Source organism: Mauremys reevesii, linkage group 6, assembly GCF_016161935.1.
Source record: "Mauremys reevesii isolate NIE-2019 linkage group 6, ASM1616193v1, whole genome shotgun sequence".
NCBI lineage: Eukaryota > Metazoa > Chordata > Testudines > Geoemydidae > Mauremys > Mauremys reevesii.
In genome coordinates, this window is record NC_052628.1 from 64,707,257 (window position 1) to 64,725,987 (window position 18,731).

The 18,731-nt window shown below is 50.1% G+C and overlaps 1 long non-coding RNA gene across 6 annotated transcripts in view; it reads right to left on the reverse strand.

Annotated features, from left to right (window-relative positions):
- Nucleotides 1–18,731, reverse strand: part of LOC120407362 — a 75,246-nt gene that overhangs the window by 24,737 nt on the left and 31,778 nt on the right. For 2 of the 6 annotated variants that reach the window (XR_005599914.1, XR_005599913.1), the window contains one exon: nt 14,993–15,136. The exons of 2 other annotated variants lie outside the window; for them this stretch is intronic. This is a non-coding gene — a long non-coding RNA (uncharacterized LOC120407362). Of the gene's footprint in view, nt 1–10,626; nt 10,726–14,992; nt 15,137–18,731 lie in introns of those variants that run through there. 2 more of the 6 variants (XR_005599918.1, XR_005599915.1) reach the window with 2 other exon arrangements.

The following is an 18,731-nucleotide window of genomic DNA, read 5'->3' on the forward strand; positions in this document are numbered from 1 at the left end:
ATGGCACATCCTCCACCATAGTCAATGTCTCTTTGGTCACAGTTGGAAAGAAATTTATGTAGGAGATCACTTCAGGAAAATGCATTTCAAAGGGTGACAACTATAAACACGAGGAACAAAAACACCCAAGTCTATCTTTCACCTAAAGGGACCCAAAAAAAAAAAAAGTTGAAATTTGGAAACAGATACAGGCCTGAGAGTTTAGTCAGCAAAATTACTGGAACATGTGGTAAGGGACTTTTCTTGAACCAAGTCTAGTTTGTTAAAATGCTTTCTAAATTTGTCTTTGTTTTTCTTGTAACCATTTCCGATTTTATGCCTCAATAACTTGTACTTTCTTAAAACAGCTCTTAATTAAATAAACTTGTTTTGTTCTTTGATAAAAAAAAAGTGTTGTTAATTGTGTGGGTAATTCCATTTGAGGTGACAAACTGTTGTATCTTTATCTCCTTTGAGGGGCAACGGGCCTAATATACCTGGACTGTCCAGGGGAGGGCTGCCTAGTACAGATCACGTGATTGGGGGGGGACGAAATCCGGGACTGGCAGTATGTTGGGGTCACCCTCCGTGTGCTAACAAGGCTGGTGGAAGCCTGAGTGTGACTGGAGTGTACTGGAAGGTTGCAGCTATACACAGACACTGAGGGTACGTCTACACTACGAGATTATTCCGATTTTACATAAACCGGTTTTGTAAAAGAGATTGTATAAAATCGAGTGCACACGGCCACACTAAGCACATTAATTCGGTGGGGTGTGTCCACGGTCCAAGGCTAGCATCGATTTCTGGAGCGTTGCACTGTGGGTAGCTATTCCGTAGCTATCCCATAGTTCCTGCAGTCTCCCCCGCCCCTTGGAATTCTGGGTTGAGATCCCAGTGCCTGATGGGGCAAAAATCATTGTCGCGGGTGGTTCTGGGTAAATGTCGTCAGTCACTCCTTCCTCTGGGAAAGCAATGGCAGACAATCATTTCGCGCTCTTTTTCCCTGGATTGCCCTGGCAGACGCCATAGCATGGCAACCATGGAGCCTGTTTTGCCTCTTGTCACTGTCACCGTATGTGTACTAGATGCCGCTGACAGAGGCGATTCAGCAGTGCTACACAGCAGCATTCATTTGCTTTTGCATGATAGTAGAGACAGTTATCAGCTGTTCTGTACCATCTGCTTCCATTGTAAATTAGCAATGAGATGATGGTTACCAGTCCTTCTGTACTGTACTGTCTGCTGCTGTCATGGGTGCCCCTGGCTGAGGTCGGCCGGGGGCGCAAAAGACAAAAATGGGAATGACTCCCCGAGTCAATGCCTCCTTTTTGGTATTTAAAAATAGAATTAGTCCTGCCTAGAATATGGGGCAAGTGTACTAGAGAACCAGAGAACCAGAGAGCACAGCCACTCCGTGTCAGATCCCGCAGAAATGATGAGCCGCATGCCATTCACAGGGGGTGCCCTTGCAACAACCCCACCTGTTGATTCCCTCCTCCCCCAGCCTTCCTGGGCTACCGTTGCAGTGTCCCCCCATTTGTGTGATGAAGTAATCAAGAATGCAGGAATAAGAAACAGTGACTTGTTAGTGAGATAAAATGAGGGGAAGGCAGCCTCCAGCTGCTATGATAGTCCAGACAGGACAGCAGTGTGGGGGAGAGGAGCTCAGCCCGCTGCTATGATAGTCCAGGCAGTACAGAATCTTTTCTTTACACATGAAGGGCGGGGGCTGATGGAGCTCAGCCCCCTGTTGCTATGATGAAGACGGTTACCAGCCATTCTGTACCATCTACTGGGAATGACCTGGAGTTTTTTACCCAGGTGCCCCCGGCCGACCTCACCTGAAGCCAGCCAGGAGCACTCATGGGCTGATGATGAGGATGGATACCAGTCCTTCTGCACTGCACCATCTGCCACAAGGCTGATGATGATGACGGATATCAGTCATACTGCACCATCTGCCACCAGGGAGGGGGAAAGAGGATACTGCAATTCACTGCCGCACCATCGCGTCTACCAGCAGCATTCAGTAGACATAGGGTGACATTTAAAAGAGTCAAGAGATGATTTTTTCCCTTTTACTTCTGGGGGTGGGTGGGTGGGGGGTAAATTGACGAGCTATGCCCTGAACCACCCGCAACAATGTTTTTGACCCTTCAGGCATTGGGAGCTCAGTCAAGAATGCAAATGTTTTTCGGAGACTGCTGTGGACTGTGGGATAGCTGGAGTCCTCAGTACCCCCTCCCTCCCTCCCTCCATGAGCGTCCATTTGATTCTTTGGCTTTCCATTACGCTTGTCACGCAGCAGTGTGCTGAGTCCCTGCTGTGGCCTCTGTCTGGAGATTTTTTAAAAATGCTTTGGAATTTCGTCTTCTGTAATGGAGCTCTGATAGAACAGATTTGTCTGCCCATACAGCGATCACATCTGTACGGTCCATGCTGGAGCTCTTTTTGGATTTGGATTTCGGACTGCATCGCCACCCGTGCTGATCGGAGGTCCACGCTGGGCAAACAGGAAATGATATTCAAAAGTTTGCGGGGCTTTTCCTGTCTACCTGGCCACTGCATCCGAGTTAAGATTGCTGTCCAGAGCGGTCACAGTGGTGCACTGTGGGATACCGCCCGGAGGCCAATACCGTCAATTTGCGGCCACACTAACCCTAATCCGATATGGTAATACCGGTATTAGCGCTACTCCTCTCGTTAGGGAGGAGTACAGAAACCGGTTTAAAGAGCCCTTTATATCGATATAAAGGGCCTCTTAATGTGGACGGGTCTGGCGTTAAATCGGTTTAACGGTCCTAAAATCGGTTTAAACGCATAGTGTAGACCAGGCCTGAGGGTGTGACCTGCATGCTGGCAGGCTGTTTGGAGAGACCCAGATGGGAATATAGCAGCAAAACATTGTGAGGCACTCAAGGGCAGGTGGTGACACAGCCCCTCATAGGTCTGGATTGCAACCTGGAATGTCATAATTATCATCAGGCATATAAAAGGTAAGTATACAGTACAACAAATTGTTTGAAAATTAGAAAAATAAGAACCTAATCAATGGTTTTCATTTTGCTCCTCAAAAGAAAAGCATATTTTTCTGACAGCATCAAAGTTCCTTTTATACCGAGAAGTTTAGATCAGAATTACATTTGGTTATTCCATGTCTTTCTTTTAAAATATTTTCAAATATACAATAAAGTAATGCAAGAAGACCAAAAACAATGTCCCTAAGGCCATATTATCTTCAATTCTTATTTAATAATGCATATCAATTCAAATTATAGGCTCTATTATTTATGCTTTGACACAAAGACATAGAGATAGCACTGTGTTGTATAGAGTTTGTAGGAAGGGACTATATAACTTTGAAATATAAAAACCTTCAACCAGAAATATATCATGTTAAGTTACTTTATTCTCTTATCTAAACTACAACTTCAAAAATTGTTGGTTTAAAAACAATCTGGAAAAAATAAACTTAACCTATGCATATATTAAATAACATGTTTCCTCTAATTTCTTTTAGGAGCTCAACAACTGATGATCCATGTGAGTGTTGTTCTTGGTAGCTGAGCAAAAAAATTCCTAAAAATTTCAACTTTTTTTTTAAGACAAACTATGTCTATCTTAGATCAAAAACTATAAATACATTGGAAGCATTGCAGAGGCCATTATTAACTTAAAACCCCCAGAGTCAGAAATGTTTTAAAGTCCTTGCTATTATGCCATAATAGAAATGCTTGGGCATGAAGCTGAATTTGCTAAAGGCTTTGAATCTCAATAGGAGAACAAGTTCTGGAATCCTGAGCATATATATTTTTTAAAAAGTGCTCTAAAAGTCTATTTGAAAGTTATTCTAAGACATATGAGGCTCCCTTCCCTTCTCCTATCCCCTAGTGGTCTTTCAAAAAATATTTTAATTAAAAAAAAATCACAATGCATATATCAGATTATTTAAACTTCCCCTACAGGTACTAACAGTTTGAGGCTGCTTTTCCTGCCAATGAGTAGTGTGTCACTACCTTTTCTGTCTCTCACTCTCCTCTACTTTTCTTTGAATTAGTATCGCCTCTTGTTGTCTGTTTCCTCTTTATCCCTCAAGTTTTGTCTTATCGCCAGGCTTCCTAAAAGCTTGCTTTTAGCTTTTGTCATCTCTTTCCTCATATAACTCTTCTAAATATTATAGCATCCAGAAATAATTAAGCTTATTTCACTGTTAACCACCAATTTCACCATAAGGACAGCAATAATAAATCTATAGTAATAAAACTTCTTCCAAGTCATAGTTCATTACTGGGACCTGGAAGAAGAGCAGCAGCTGAATTACCAACACCAACATCTGTTCCTTAATTCAATACCCTTATTAACTCTTTATATGAAACATAATCAGTATATTGAAGTAGAATCACCTATTTCACCAAAATCCTATTAAATGAGCAGCAGCAATAGTTCTCCACAATGGATATAAAAGCAAATAATGCATCTCTCTCACGGTACTTCTGCATCAGTCTGCAACCTGTTAGTGTGTGGTACTAGCCCTCTGCATATATCCAAGATCTGGCAGGCTCTCCATGTGTTAAATTGCTCTGTGGCTGAATGAATATTATTAATTTAAAAAGCCTTAACCTAATTTCCCCTTTTTTTATTGAAGACAAACACCATGAAGATGGTGGTCCCCAGTGTGAAGGCACCAACTGACCCAGGCTGTGAACAACCTTTCTATCCATTCAACTTTCAGAGAAGATGACTGGTTTTGTCATGAGAGCAGCAGAGCCACACTAAGTATCCACAATTACTGCTATCATCTTCACATATTGCCATGACATGCATCAATGCAGGTGACTTTGTAACTCTAGTTGTGCTCACAATTTCTCTCTTCCATTTTTTCATATTAATTAGGTTACCCACATCAATCTGACACACTTTCTGGGAAAGGAAGATTAGGCAAGTGTACTTCCCCCACAACACATAACTTTAGCTACACTAAGGCAATTCTGACCCAGATCATTCCTATCCAAGGTAAAACCCACAGGAGAGGGATGTGGGGGAGACATTCTTACAGAGATTCACCTGTACTGGTCTGTCTCAGAAACTGGCAGTTCCCCAAGATCCAAAGAGGCCTTTCCTTGTCCCTTTGCACTGCATCTCTGGTGCCTTTGCATTGGTACCACAGCAATGTGGCTCCACTTTGTTAATTATGTCTCCTGTCTTCTTCCTTTGCAAATTCAATGCTACATCATGTAAATCACAGGGAGACCAAGACCAAAGTGATAACTCCCATGGGTGTCTTGATGAGTCACTTTGCCACACATGTTCAATACCTGTGCTCCAGTCTCATGTAAGATGACTTTGTGCCACTGAGAAGAGGGGGAATATTTGTGTTTGGCACCAATACAAGGCCCTGTGTTTTCCTAGTCTTCTGTATGTCACCTAAAGCAACAGGACCCTGATCCTGAATTGGGCATCTGGGCCCTACTGCAATACAAATACTACTAGTAATAGCCTGGAGCAAGAACACATGGCCAAATTTAGCCCTGGCTATAAGCCTATAGGCTGAACATGAAATACAGTATGGTTGGAGGTATTATGGATCTGAAAAACTTTACTACTAGATTCATAATACCTGAGCTGTATGCTAGGTAGAAAGGGGTTAAAATTAATCTTTACTGCTCCCTTTGTAAGCAGAAACCTGAGAGATCTTCCTATGATTCTTTATGCTAAGAGGGGTTTCTCTTCCTCAAGTATTGGCTACAATTTGGAGCATCCCCAATGCAAGAAAGACATTTTATTTAGGTGCCTAACTATCCAAATATGAAAATTTTGGCCACTTTTTAATAGGGAGATGTCAAACTTAACTTGCTGAAAATGTAAGTTTTGTCTTACTATGGCCACAAGAATCTCATAATTTTCTTTCACTGTGTATGCACTGCCATCGTAATACAGCTATACACAATTATAACAGAAGAAGGGTGGGGGGGAAAGCATTCCATTGATTGATAGAAAGTAAATCCATCTGCAATAGAGTAAGATGTTTGGCAACTAAGGGCATGTCTACACTTTGAGATGGGGGTGTGATTCCCAGCTCAGGGAAACATGCACTCGCTCTGGATTTAGCCTACTATGTTAAAAATAGAATGTAGCCGCAACAGTGCGAGAAGCTAGTATTACCCATCCTAAGTGTGTACCCATCCAAGACCCTAGGCATGTACTCTGGTGGCTTTTCCTGTTTCTCGTGCCTCTGTGGCTATTTTTAGCATGCTAGCTAAATGAGAGTGCTAGCAGAGGAATGCCTCCTTGAGCAGGGAATCATACCCCCAACTCAAAGTGTAGACACACCCTAAAGTTAAAATTCTCTTATTTGCAGTAATTATTATTTAAACATTAGCACTTTCATCCTCTGATAATTCAGCTGAGCTAGATCAGTTGGTTTTAAGGGTTTTTTCCAGCAGGGCTTTAGCTGAACTAATAAACCAGGAGATAATCTGCAATTTTGCTAGAAATAATATAGCTGTTTCTAATCCTGACTCTTTCTATGGCCTTTCTAAGACATACAAACTATTGAATGAACCTGCGTGACAGGGGTTTGACCAGAGAAAAATAATATGTTAATTCTGGTAAGTGATTCCCCTTACGGGTTCAGTTGCTTTCAGCAATCATTTCCTGTTACATATTACACAAGGTAGTAGTAGTGCTGCCTCCATTGTACACTTTGTTTTTACATGTAGGGATTCTATAATTCCTATTTTTATTATATATATGGGATCCTTTGGAGTGTCCGCTGGTTATTTGCTTTTCTATGGCTTGTGGCTCAAAAAAAAAAAAAAAAGCTGATGTTCCAAGGATATGCATATTTCAAACCTTAACTTAATTCCCAAGTGCTTTCAAATTTTGTTCCAGCCCAAGATTGTTTTTAATGAGTATTTTGCAAGTTTAGACATTTATTTCATAGTTTCCTTTGTTTCTTCAAACTCTGATTCCATGTGGTCTTTTCTCTACTCTTTACTGGACACTCTTGAACACCTGGCAGCTTCCCAAAAAACAATTCACTTTCTCTTTTTCTGAGGGCACACATTTCTGAAGAGACTCCATTTTAGGATGCAGAGTCAAAATCGCTTCTCTCGAAGAGCTTTCTTTTCAGCCAATATTTCAGAGTGGCAAGATAGTGCTTGCACACTCCACTGCCTCTCTACTCCTGAAGGCATTCTGTGCCAAAAAATTAAAAATTCTATGCACAATATTTTAAAATTCTACAGAGGGGCCTGGGTATGGGGGTCTCAGCAGAGGAGTCTGGGTGCAGCTAGTTGGGGTTGAGTAGTGGGGGCTCAGTGGGGGTCTGTATGTGGGGGCTCAGTGTAGTGCAGGGGGTGGGGCTCAGCAGGGTGGCATTGAGTACAGGGAGCTCAGTCGGGGTCTGTGTGCAGGGGTGTGGGTCCAGATTCATGGGGGCTTCAGATGCAGGGGTTGAGGTTAAATGGTGTGAGGTATGGGTATGGAGTGCTAGGTGAGTTCTGGGAATAGGTGAGGCTTGGCAGGGGTGTCTGGGTATGGGAGGTCCAGATTCATGGGGGTTGGGTAGAGGGGGGAAGCAGTTCCCCATACAGTGATCCCTCTACCCACAGCTGATGAGTGATGGAGGTAGGAAGAAAGGGAGATGCTGAGCTCCCTGCAGCTGGGGGAGGTTTCTGGGGGTGGGTCTGACAAATCCCCAGCCACTCCTTGCAGGGGAAGAGGAAGTCCCATCCTCTCCTGCCTCCAGCCCAGCCGGGACTAGCAGCTGATCCTGGCTCAGGGTAGGAGCCATTAGCTGGGGTGTTGCCACCCCTGCACTGATTTACCTCTCCAGCTACTCCAGGTGCCTGAAACTATGTACATGTGCTGCAAGGGAGTAGTGCATAACTGCTCTTGCAGCTTCCCTATCACAAAGTCATTTTTCTGTGGGGAAGCAAAGAAGTCTGCAAGGGACATGAATTCTGCACATGCACAAAATTCCCCCAGGAGTACCATTCAGACCTTTGTGGATTGGTATAGTGTAGTGAGTCGGTGTGGCTCCCCTCTTGCCCAGCAGAGGGAGCACCGGTACAGACACCCAAGTGGGCAGAGCTACCGCCACCTGTTCTTGCCCCCCGGAAGTCAAGGGGCGGGACAGGAAGTATAAAAGCCGGCCGCCAAAGCTCAGTCAGAGCCCAGCCACTGCCGGGAGCAGATGTGCCGGCGGGAGCTCCTGACTGGGAACCCTCCAGGGCCCGAGGCAGCTGTCCTGACTGGCTGGAGCTTCCTCGCGCCCGGTACGACGAGGAGCCACCGGAGCTTCCCCGTGACCAGTACCCGGAGGAGCCGCTGGAACTCCCCCGTGCCCACCACGAAGAGGAGCCGCCGGGGCTTCCCCGTCCCTGTTGTTACTCGGAGGAGCCGCCTGAGCACGCCTGGCCGGACTTCCCGGCAGAGCTACCGGACCTGCCACCAAGCCCTGGTCCCGAGGAGCCTATGCAGCTTGACTGGCCTGGATCCGGTGCAACCGACGAGGTAGGCCCTGAGGGGGAAATGGAAAGTAGCCCGGGGGTAGCCGACCCCTGTCAGGCTACAGATGCAGAGGTCCCGATGTCAGTGTGTTGCGGTCAGGACCCCACTGACCAGCGGCAGTGATAGCCGCTGTTGGGGCCCCGGGCTGGGACACAGTGGAGTGGGCAGGCCTGTGTCCCCCCTGCCACCCCACTCACGGGTGGCAGTTTTCCCCCTCACCCAGGTAAGGACCTGGGCCTATACGCCTACTGTTTACTGCTCAGCCCCTGCAACCAAGGGCCTGAGCCGCCTTGTACTGCTTGCTGCTCAGCCCCTGCAACCAAGGGCCTGAGCCACCTTGTACTGCTTGCTGCTCAGCCCTTGACCCAAAGGGTCTGAGCCACCTTGTACTGCTTGCTGCTCAGTCCCTGACCCAAAGGGCCTGAGCCACGTTGTACTGTTTACTGCTCAGCCCCTGCAGCAAAAGGGCCTGAGCCTATTGTACTGCTTGCTGCTCAGCCCCTGCAACCAAGGGCCTGAGCCACCTTGTACTGCTTGCTGCTCAGCCCCTGACCCAAAGGGCCTGAGCCACCTTGTACTGCTTGCTGCTCAGCCCCTGACCCAAAGGGCCTGAGCCACCTTGTACTGCTTGCTGCTCAGCCCCTGACCCAAAGGGCCTGAGCCACCTTGTACGGTTTGCTGCTCAGTCCCGCCCCAGAGGGCCTGAGCTCCTGGTACTGACTGTTGCTCAGTCCCTGCAGCAGGGGACTGAGCCTTCTGACTGTGTCTTTGTCGCCAGGAACCCAGAAGGGGATCAGCCCCTGCGAGACAGAGGACCTGTAGTGGCTCGGTGTGGCTCCCCTCCGCCCTTGGGAGGGTTGAGCCCCGACCCGCCCGGTCACACGTGGCACCTGACCAAGGACTTGAACCCCTAACCCCTGTGAGAAGGGGTCAGAAGAGGGGGTGGCAGCTGCCCACCCACTCCCTGCTGGAGTATGGACATGGAGCGGTGGTTCCAGCTCCTCACAGAGAGTCAAGAGCGGCAGCAGGCGGCCCAGCTGCTGCAGCAGCAGCAGCAGCAGCATGCCGCCCAACTCGAGCAGCAGCGACAGAGAGATGCCACCCATCTCCAGCTCCAGCAAGAGCAACATGTGGCTCAACTGGAGCGGCAGCAGCAATTAGTGCAACAACTGGGGAACCAGCTGCAATAGCTGGTGGCCACCTTCCCTCGCCCTGCTGCGGGGCCAGCAGGGGAGAACGCTGGGACGCCACGCTTAGCTGCCCCCTTGCGACTGACCAAGATGGGCCCGGACGATGACCCTGAGGCCTTCTTGGTCACTTTTGAACGCGTGGACCTCGTCGCCGGGTGGGCCCGAGATCAGTGGGCTACCCTTTTGGCCCCCTACTTGACCAGGGCGGCACAGACGGCCTACCGCGGACTGGCGACAGAGGAAGCCAAGGAATATGACCGGGTAAAGGCCGCAATTTTAGACGCTTTGGACGTCAGTCCAGAAACCTTTAGGCAGCGGTTCCGGAGCAAGACGTACCCTCCGGGCACCCACCCCCGGCTGGTGGCCCAACGCTTGAAGGAGGCATGCCGGCGGTGGCTACCGCCGGACGCCAGGACAGCCGAGGAAGTAGTCGAACAGGTCGTCCTTGAGCAATTCGTCCACACCCTGCCTGCCCGAGGGAGGGCCTGGGTGCTCCGCCACCGGCCCGCGACATTGGCCGCGGCGGTCTCGCTTATGGAGGACTTCCTCGCCGCCAAGACTCCGGTGGGGCCCGCCCTTCGGCCTCCCAGCTCCGGGCCTGAATTCTCCCGCAGTGAGAAGAAGGGGAACCCCCTGAGCGGACCACGGCACCCGGGCCGCAGACTGGACCCTCGTCCGGAGCCCCGGAGCCGGTGCCCTGAATTGGTCCCCCTGGCCGGGCCAACACACCCTGGCCAGGGGCCCCTGGGGGCCCAATGAAGCCCCCCTCAGAGCCTGAGGGGAGCAGTCTCCCAGAACAGACGTCCGGAGCTCGGTCCGTTTCAGGTGCGGGAAGACAGGGCACCTCCAGCGAGACTGCCCAGCAATGGATTGTAGTTACGGGCAAGTGTGTGCAGGGCACAGTCGGGCCCGACCACCCCGGAATTCCAAACTTACCATCCCTGTGGCTGTCGGGGGTCAGACGATCCAGGCCTTGATTGACTCCGGCTGTGGCCAGACGTTAATCCGCCAGGATCTGGGACCTCCCGCCGATTCCCGCCTGGGGACAATACACCTACAATGTATCCATGGGGACGTCTGGCCCTACCCGAGCGCCCGGGTTCCCCTCACGATCGCGGGCATCACCCAGAGCCTGATGGTCGGTCTGGCCCCTCGCCTCACGTACCCCGTAATCCTGGGTCGGGATTGGCCTGCCTTCGAGGAGGTCCTCCGAGCCACACCCGCCCTGGAAGCAGACCACCAGGAGATCTTGCCGACCGCTGAGGACGAGGCTGCGGGGACCGCGGCAGAGGGCGAGGACGGCGGGGGGCCTCCGCGGGAGCTCACCCCTGAACCCCGCTTAACCACCGATTTCTGCCGGGATCAACGGGCGGACCCAACGCTCAGCCGCGCTTACGAGCAACTGGTGGCAGTCGACGGGGCCGTTACCGACCCCCAGCGAGCCACCCTGTGGCCCCACTTTGAGCTGCGCCGAGACCGGCTCTACAGGGTCGACCGGGATCCCCGCACGCAAGAACCTCAGACTCAGCTGCTAGTACCCCAATGTCATCGGTGAGCCGTGCTGAAGCTGGCCCATGATATACCAGCCGGGGGGCACCTGGGGCGGGAGAAGACCCTCGCCCGGATCACAGCCCGGTTCTTTTGGCCGGGCGTCTATGAGGATGTGAAGAGGTACTGCAGCTCCTGTCCGGAGTGCCAACTAGCCGCTCCTCCCGGTCTCCAAGGCGTCCCTGGTCCCCATGCCCCTGATGGAGACCCCCTTTGAGCGGGTCGCTATGGACCTCTTGGGCCCCCTCCCAAAAAGCGCCACCGGCTTTCAATACATCCTGGTGCTCGTGGACTATGCTTCCCGTTTCCCTGAGGCCGTCCCGTTGCGGAGCATCACGGCCCGAGCTATAGCGGGGGAACTGGTGAAGATCTTCGCACAGGTAGGGCTGCCCAAGGAGGTCTTGACCGACCAAGGGACGAATTTTACCTCCCGGCTGTTACAGCAGGTGTGCGAGCTCTTAGGGTTAAACAGCTCCGCACATTGGTGTACCACCCGCAGACGGACGGGTTGGTGGAGCGATTTAACCGAACCCTCAAGGGGATGTTGCGAAAATTCCCCCCGGAGGAGCTCCGCCACTGGGACCAGTTTCTTCCGCCCCTGCTGTTGGCCATCCGGGAGGTCCCCCAGGCGTCAACCAAATTCTCCCCGTTTTAGCTGTTATACGGACGCCGACCCCGAGGCCTCTTAGATCTGATGCGGGAGACCTGGGAACAGTCAGCTTCCCCAACCCAGGGCCTCCTGAAGTACGTCCTCAAACTAGCCCAGGCCGAGGCCCTGGCATGGGAGAACTTAGGGACGGCGCAGGGGCGACAGGAGCGGGCCTACAACCAGGGGGCACAGGCACGGGAGTTCGCCCCCGGGGATCGTGTCCTACTCCTCCTGCCCTTGAGCGAGTCCAAGCTGTTGGCCCGCTGGAGGGGACCGTATGAAGTAACCCGAAAAGTGGGACCGGTCACCTACGAGGTTCGCCAACCAGATAAACGTAAGGGGACCCAACGGTACCATGTAACCTGCTGAAGCCCTGGCGTGACCGGGACGGTTTGTTGATCAACCCTTATCCGCCCGAGCCGGAACTGGGACCCCGCATACCCCAAGTAGAAGACCCTGCAGCGCCCCTCCTCGGAGAATCGCTTACCGACGAACAGCGCAAGCAGGCCAACTGTCTCCTCCAGGCCTTTCAGAAAACCTTCACAGCGATACCGGGTCACACGACTCGGGTCTACCATTCAATCCAGACCGAGCCGGGGAAGGTGGTTAGGGAAACAACTCGGCCGCTGCCGTACCGGATGCGCCAAGAAGTCGAGGAGGAAGTCCAGGCCATGCTGGCCTTAGGAGTCATCGAGCCATCCCAAAGTGAATGGCGTAGCCCAGTGGTCCTGGTGCCCAAGCCAGATGGCACCCGCCGGTTCTGCATAGACTTCCGGAGGGTGAATGCCATCTCCCGCTTCGACGCCTACCCAATGCCCTGGGTGGACGAGCTACTGGGACGCCTTGGCGAGGCCCAATATATTACCACCCTCGACCTCAGCAAAGGCTACTGGCAGATCCTGCTCGAGGAGGCCTCGAAGGAGAAAACCACCTTTGCCACCTCGACCGGGCTGTACCAATTCACCAGAATGCCTTTCGGTCTCCATGGGGCCCCGGCGACCTTCCAGAGACTGATGGACCACCTGCTGCAGTCCCATCGTGAATATGCGGCCGCCTACTTAGATGATGTGGTAGTCTATAGCCGGCACTGGGAAGACCACCTAAACCGGGTCGCCACAGTCCTGAGATCCCTGAGGCAGGCCGGTTTAACAGCTAATCCCAAGAAGTGCCGTATCGCCTGGCAGGAAACCACGTACCTCGGCTATACTGTCGGGGGAGGACGGGTCAAACCCCTTGTCGGGAAAGTACAAGCCCTCATGGACTGTCCCACCCCAACGACCAAACGACATGTCCGGCAGTTCTTGGGCCTCACCGGGTACTACCGGTGGTTCATCCCACAGTCCACATCCATCGCGGTGCCCCCTAACCGGGCTGTTAAGCAAGGACAGCCCCCGGCAGATACGGTGGACCCCGGAGTGCGAAGCTGCCTTCCGGACGCTCCAGAGGTGCCTCTGTCAGGAGCCGGTTCTGTACAGCCCGGACTTCAACCGGAGGTTCATCCTTCAAACAGACGCCTCTGAGGTAGGGTTGGGGGCTGTCCTGCCCCAGGAAGTGGAGGGAAGGGACCACCCCGTGCTCTACCTCAGTCGGAAGTTGTTTCCCCGGGAAAAGAATTACGCCATAGTAGAGAAGGAGGCGCTCACTGTGAAGTGGGCCTGCGATGCCCTCCGCTTCTACCTCCTCGGGGCACCATTCACACTGGTCACCGACCACGCTCCCCTCCAATGGTTGATGCGGATGAAGGACAACAATGCCCGCATCATGCGCTGGTATCTGGCCTTGCAGCCCTACGCCTTTACCGTCCAGCATCGGGCTGGCAAAGACCACGCCAATGCGGACTTCCTATCCCGCCTCGGGGGAATGAACGAGCCTGGCCCCGACGAGCGGGAGCCAGACTTGAGGGGGGGGGTATGTAGTGAGTCGGTGTGGCTCCCCTCTTTCCCAGCAGAGGGAGCACCGGTACAGACACCCAAGTGGGCAGAGCTACCGCCACCTGTTCCCGCCCCCCGGAAGTCAAGGGGCGGGACAGGAAGTATAAAAGCCGGCCGCCAAAGCTCAGTCAGAGCCCAGCCACAACCGGGAACAGACGTGCTGGCGGGAGCTCCTGACTGGGAACCCTCCAGGGCCCGAGGCAGCTGTCCTGACTGGCCGGAGCTTCCTCGCGCCCGGTACAACGAGGAGCCACCGAAGCTTGCCCGTGACCAGTACCAGGAAGGAGCCGCTGGAACTCCCCCGCGCCCACCACGAAGAGGAGCCGCCGGGGCTTCCCCCTCCCTGCTGTTACCCGGAGGAGCCGCCTGAGCACGCCTGGCCGGACTTCCCGGCAGAGCTACCGGACCTGCCACCAAGCCCTGGTCCCGAGGAGCCTATGCAGCTTGACTGGCCTGGATCCGGTGCAACCGACGAGGTAGGCCCTGAGGGGGAAATGGAAAGTAGCCCAGGGGTAGCTGACCCCTGTCAGGCTACAGATGCAGAGGTCCCGATGTCAGTGTGTTGCGGTCAGGACCCCACTGACCAGCGGCAGTGATAGCCGCTGTTAGGGCCCCGGGCTCGGACACAGTGGAGTGGGCAGGCCTGTGTCCCCCCTGCCACCCCACTCATGGGTGGCAGTTTTCCCCCTCACCCAGGTAAGGACCTGGGCCTATACGCCTACTGTTTACTGCTCAGCCCCTGCAACCAAGGGCCTGAGCCGCCTTGTACTGCTTGCTGCTCAGCCCCTGCAACCAAGGGCCTGAGCCACCTTGTACTGCTTGCTGCTCAGCCCTTGACCCAAAGGGTCTGAGCCACCGCCCCTGACCCAAAGGGTCTGAGCCACCTTGTACTGTTTGCTGCTCAGCCCCTGACCCAAAGGGCCTGAGCCACCTTGTACTGTTTGCTGCTCAGTCCCGCCCCAGAGGGCCTGAGCTCCTGGTACTGACTGTTGCTCAGCCCCTGCAGCAGGGGACTGAGCCTTCTGACTGTGTCTTTGTCGCCAGGAACCCAGAAGGGGATCAGCCCCTGCGAGACAGAGGACCTGTAGTGGAGTGGGTCGGTGTGGCTCCCCTCCGCCCTTGGGAGGGTTGAGCCCCGACCCGCCCGGTCACATATAGTCTTTCCAGATTGACTTCGCTTTAATTTTTTCATATTTTCTAATTACCCCTATAACATGGAGCAGACAAGTTCGTCACCTGTTTTGGAAAGCAAAATGTTTCTTTGTTTTTCAGTTGGTCTTTCTGCTTCTGCTCTAGTTGACAGTAGAGGATCTCCCTTCCCACTATCATCATCACGTTGGGAAAAAAAAACACAAGAAAAACACAGCTGGACTAACAACACTGGTAGTTGAGCTGTATAATTAAGCAACTTCCAAACTCCATGTCAAAATATCTGCATCATCCCCCACAGGTCTGCTTCATGGCTCCAAGTCTCTTATTCCCATGGAAGCTTTTTCAGTGTGAAGTGCATGTTGTTTGCACATCACAGCCGAGTCAGATTGTCCTTCAGAGCAGCATCACATGTAAAGAGTGCCTTTGGGAGTAAGTCTCCCAAACCTAGCACTGCTAGTGCTCTGATATAAAGGTGATGGTAAACACTGCACAACCTAGAAGTGATTAATATGAAGGGCATAAAGAACACTGAACCTTTATCAGCAAGCCCCACCATTCAATGATTTAAAAGTTTCATTCTAGCCCCATTGCAAAACGTGTATGGTATTAGTACTAATCAATGTTTATTAACATTCAGACACATTCACAACTGTTCTAACAGCTGAGTGCCTGTAAGCTAAATTGATTTCAGTCCTTAGATACCCATTAACAGCTCTGTTTCCCATTTAGATAATGGAATACAGTTGTTTAGGGGTATTTATGAAATGACATTGATTTGATTTATAAGTGACCTTCACTGAGCAAGGCTTTGTGCATGTTGGAATTTAAATGATCACCTCCCTTTTTGGTTATCAGGTCATAGATCATAATTTCACAGCTCCAGCGAGACTGCCTAGGTCTATCATTGTAGTAAATATCAATGTGATATTTCTCTCTGCCTACGAGTGTTTTTCAGAGGATTAGATTTTAACTAATATGTAATTTCCACACATGAGTATCTTACTGTACTTGGTGAGTGTGATGAAAAAAACAAATCAGAAGAGAATGGTATGCTTTTAAAAAATAAATAAATAAAGCCCACAATGTTTAAGCTACAAAACTAAATAACTAATCTATTTTGGAGGAAAGAAAAAAAAAACTTTGACCGAGTGGCTTAATATATGATTAATTTATTAGTCTTTTTTTAAAAACAGAGCATAACACCTAAGTCGCTTACCTAATTAGGATTAGTTAAGAAAACTGGAAAAGATACTGGATATATTGAATTTATTGCCAGAAAAGTCTCACTTCAGCATAAAAATAATGCTTTTTTAGCAATGTATGGTGAGAATTTTTCAATAATAGATTAAACTATGGAGTAAATTAAAGTGGCATTTGTTTGAAATCAGAACATTCTCCTCAGATTTCTCCATTACACCCTATGATGGCCAGGATTTGTCCTTCAGATCTGATGGAAAGGACCCTGTTTGTACAGCTCTCCTTTGTACTACACTGTAACAATAGGCCAAAATTTTTTAAAATGAGCACCAAAGTTAGGTTGTAATCTTTACAGAGAGCCTAAGTAAGGATCATGAGATGGAATTTTTAGAATACTTCTTGAAACTGTAGTGTGCCAACCCATACTCTGGGTCTTTCACTGGACTGCAGCAGTGTCTTCATGGGACGTTACTGCACAGCAAACTGGTGCACTGTAGGTTCACACACTGACTGACCACACAGTAACTAGCTGTGTGGACAATCCCTAATAAATACCTAAATTTATGCACACAATATTTTGGCGAAGACTCCATGGTCCTGCTCCTGGGAAGGTAAGCGTTGGCTGACCCTGCCTAATTTTCTATACCTGCAAATATCCAGTCCGTCTGCACACCCTATTGGGTTACAAGATACTGGGCATGAACCAGGATTTATACTGCCCCAGGAGGCATCACCTGTATGGCAATCCCATAGGTGCCCAAAGCTCAGTGCTGTTCCCATTCAAATAAGCTAAAGATAGGTGTCAGCATATCTTTCAGAATTCTGCTCATTTCCCATTAGATGTATAATTTTTACAATTTGTTTGTCCCCAGAAATATGCCTATAAGACCTGATTCATGCTTATCCCCTCTTCTGAAAATAACACAGGTAACTAGCAGAACCTTAGACAATGTTAGATGCCTAACAGACAGCAATTATATACCTTTGAAAATCTTGGCTTAGAAGCCTTATTTTAGGAAGGCTTTTTTTTCAAAGTCTTAGTCATAATTTGCCAGTTACTATAGTTAGTTTTTCCATTATATGAAACAGCTGTTGGTACACAATCTCATTTAAAATGACACAAATGGAGACAGACTTTCCACATTAGATTGTCGTACATAATTTAATTTCCTATTTTCAGAGATATGTCATGAATACCACTACATCTTTTTTAGCATTATTCCTTTTCCTTTCCATAAGGTGTCAAAAGTGCACATGTAGCACTCATAAGGGAACATGAGGGTTAGAGTTACCTGTACTCTGTCCCTTTAAGGGTTGAGGGTCTCCTGAAAGAATCAACAGGGGTAGCTCTAGTTTGCAGCAGCAAAGTTGTGTGTGCTCTAGAGAAGGACTGAGCAGCAATGGGTCTTGGGCAAGATGGATGTGTTGGTTATTTTGCACCAAGTTTAATAAAATTCCAGTTCTAAAACTGTCCCTGGTCTGGGAGTGCAACAGAACATACTGTGGCAAGGCACCTTCTCAGTCTCCCCAGCCTCTGCTGCTTTTAGCCCTGGTGAGATTGGCTTGGGTAATGTGGTCCCCCTTGGGACACAGGGGAAGTCTGCTCCCCGTCTCTCCACCAGTCCTGTTTAGAGTATTTTTATTCCCTTGTGGGAGAGAGCACTGCCTCTCCCCCTGGTGAGGCTCACTGTCTTGCTGCTCCAACACTCCTGGCAGCAGAGCTCCTTCTCTCTCCACTCTCCCCCTTTCCTTCCTCCCAGGGAAGGGTTTAAAAAGGTCTCAGGCAGCCCCAAGTTGGAATCAGCTGATCCTAATTAAGCCTCCAGCATTTTGTGAAATTGGACAATGGTGACCATGTATTTATACAGTGGAGTGTGTTGTTCCCTTACCAACGTATCCAGGAAGAGGTCCAAGGTTTAGACCACCCCACCAGCAGGATGATGGAGTAATTAGGGTTCAAGAAAATGATTCAGCATCCCAGAAACAAATGGAATACATGTATGTGAGACACAAAGCTTTTCTGACTGAGGCTGGCATCCAGACCATTAAACAACAGATAAAAAGGAGTTGCCAGAACCAGATGCTATAAGACAGGCCCATGATGGGAGGGATTAACAACAATAATCTGTTTCAAAGGCATTAGTCAACCTCAGGATTCTGAGGTCCAAGTGGCCACAGTGTACACAAACACTTCATATCTCAAATGACCTCCAAACTTTTGGCATGGTGGAAATGCAGGGACTTCTAAATTGTATCAGTAACCATGACGTATCCTACCTAGGAAGGGCAGCTCATGTGGATGAATTCCTCACTCAGAGTTCTGAATCTCTCCAGGAACTGCAGCTTTATATATTGTTCTGGAGAGGAGTAGCCCCGAAAACACTAATGCAGTGATTCTCAAAAGCTTCTGAGCTGTCCACTGTTTAAGACAGAGAGCCTCTTATGGGCCATCTGCTTTACCAGTCCTCATTCAAAAGTCTCTGGAGACCTGATATTCCAAAACAGCAATCAGTCCACTAAGTTTTACATATAAAGCAGGGTCTGATAGGGTCTTGTCTCCTGTTTCAA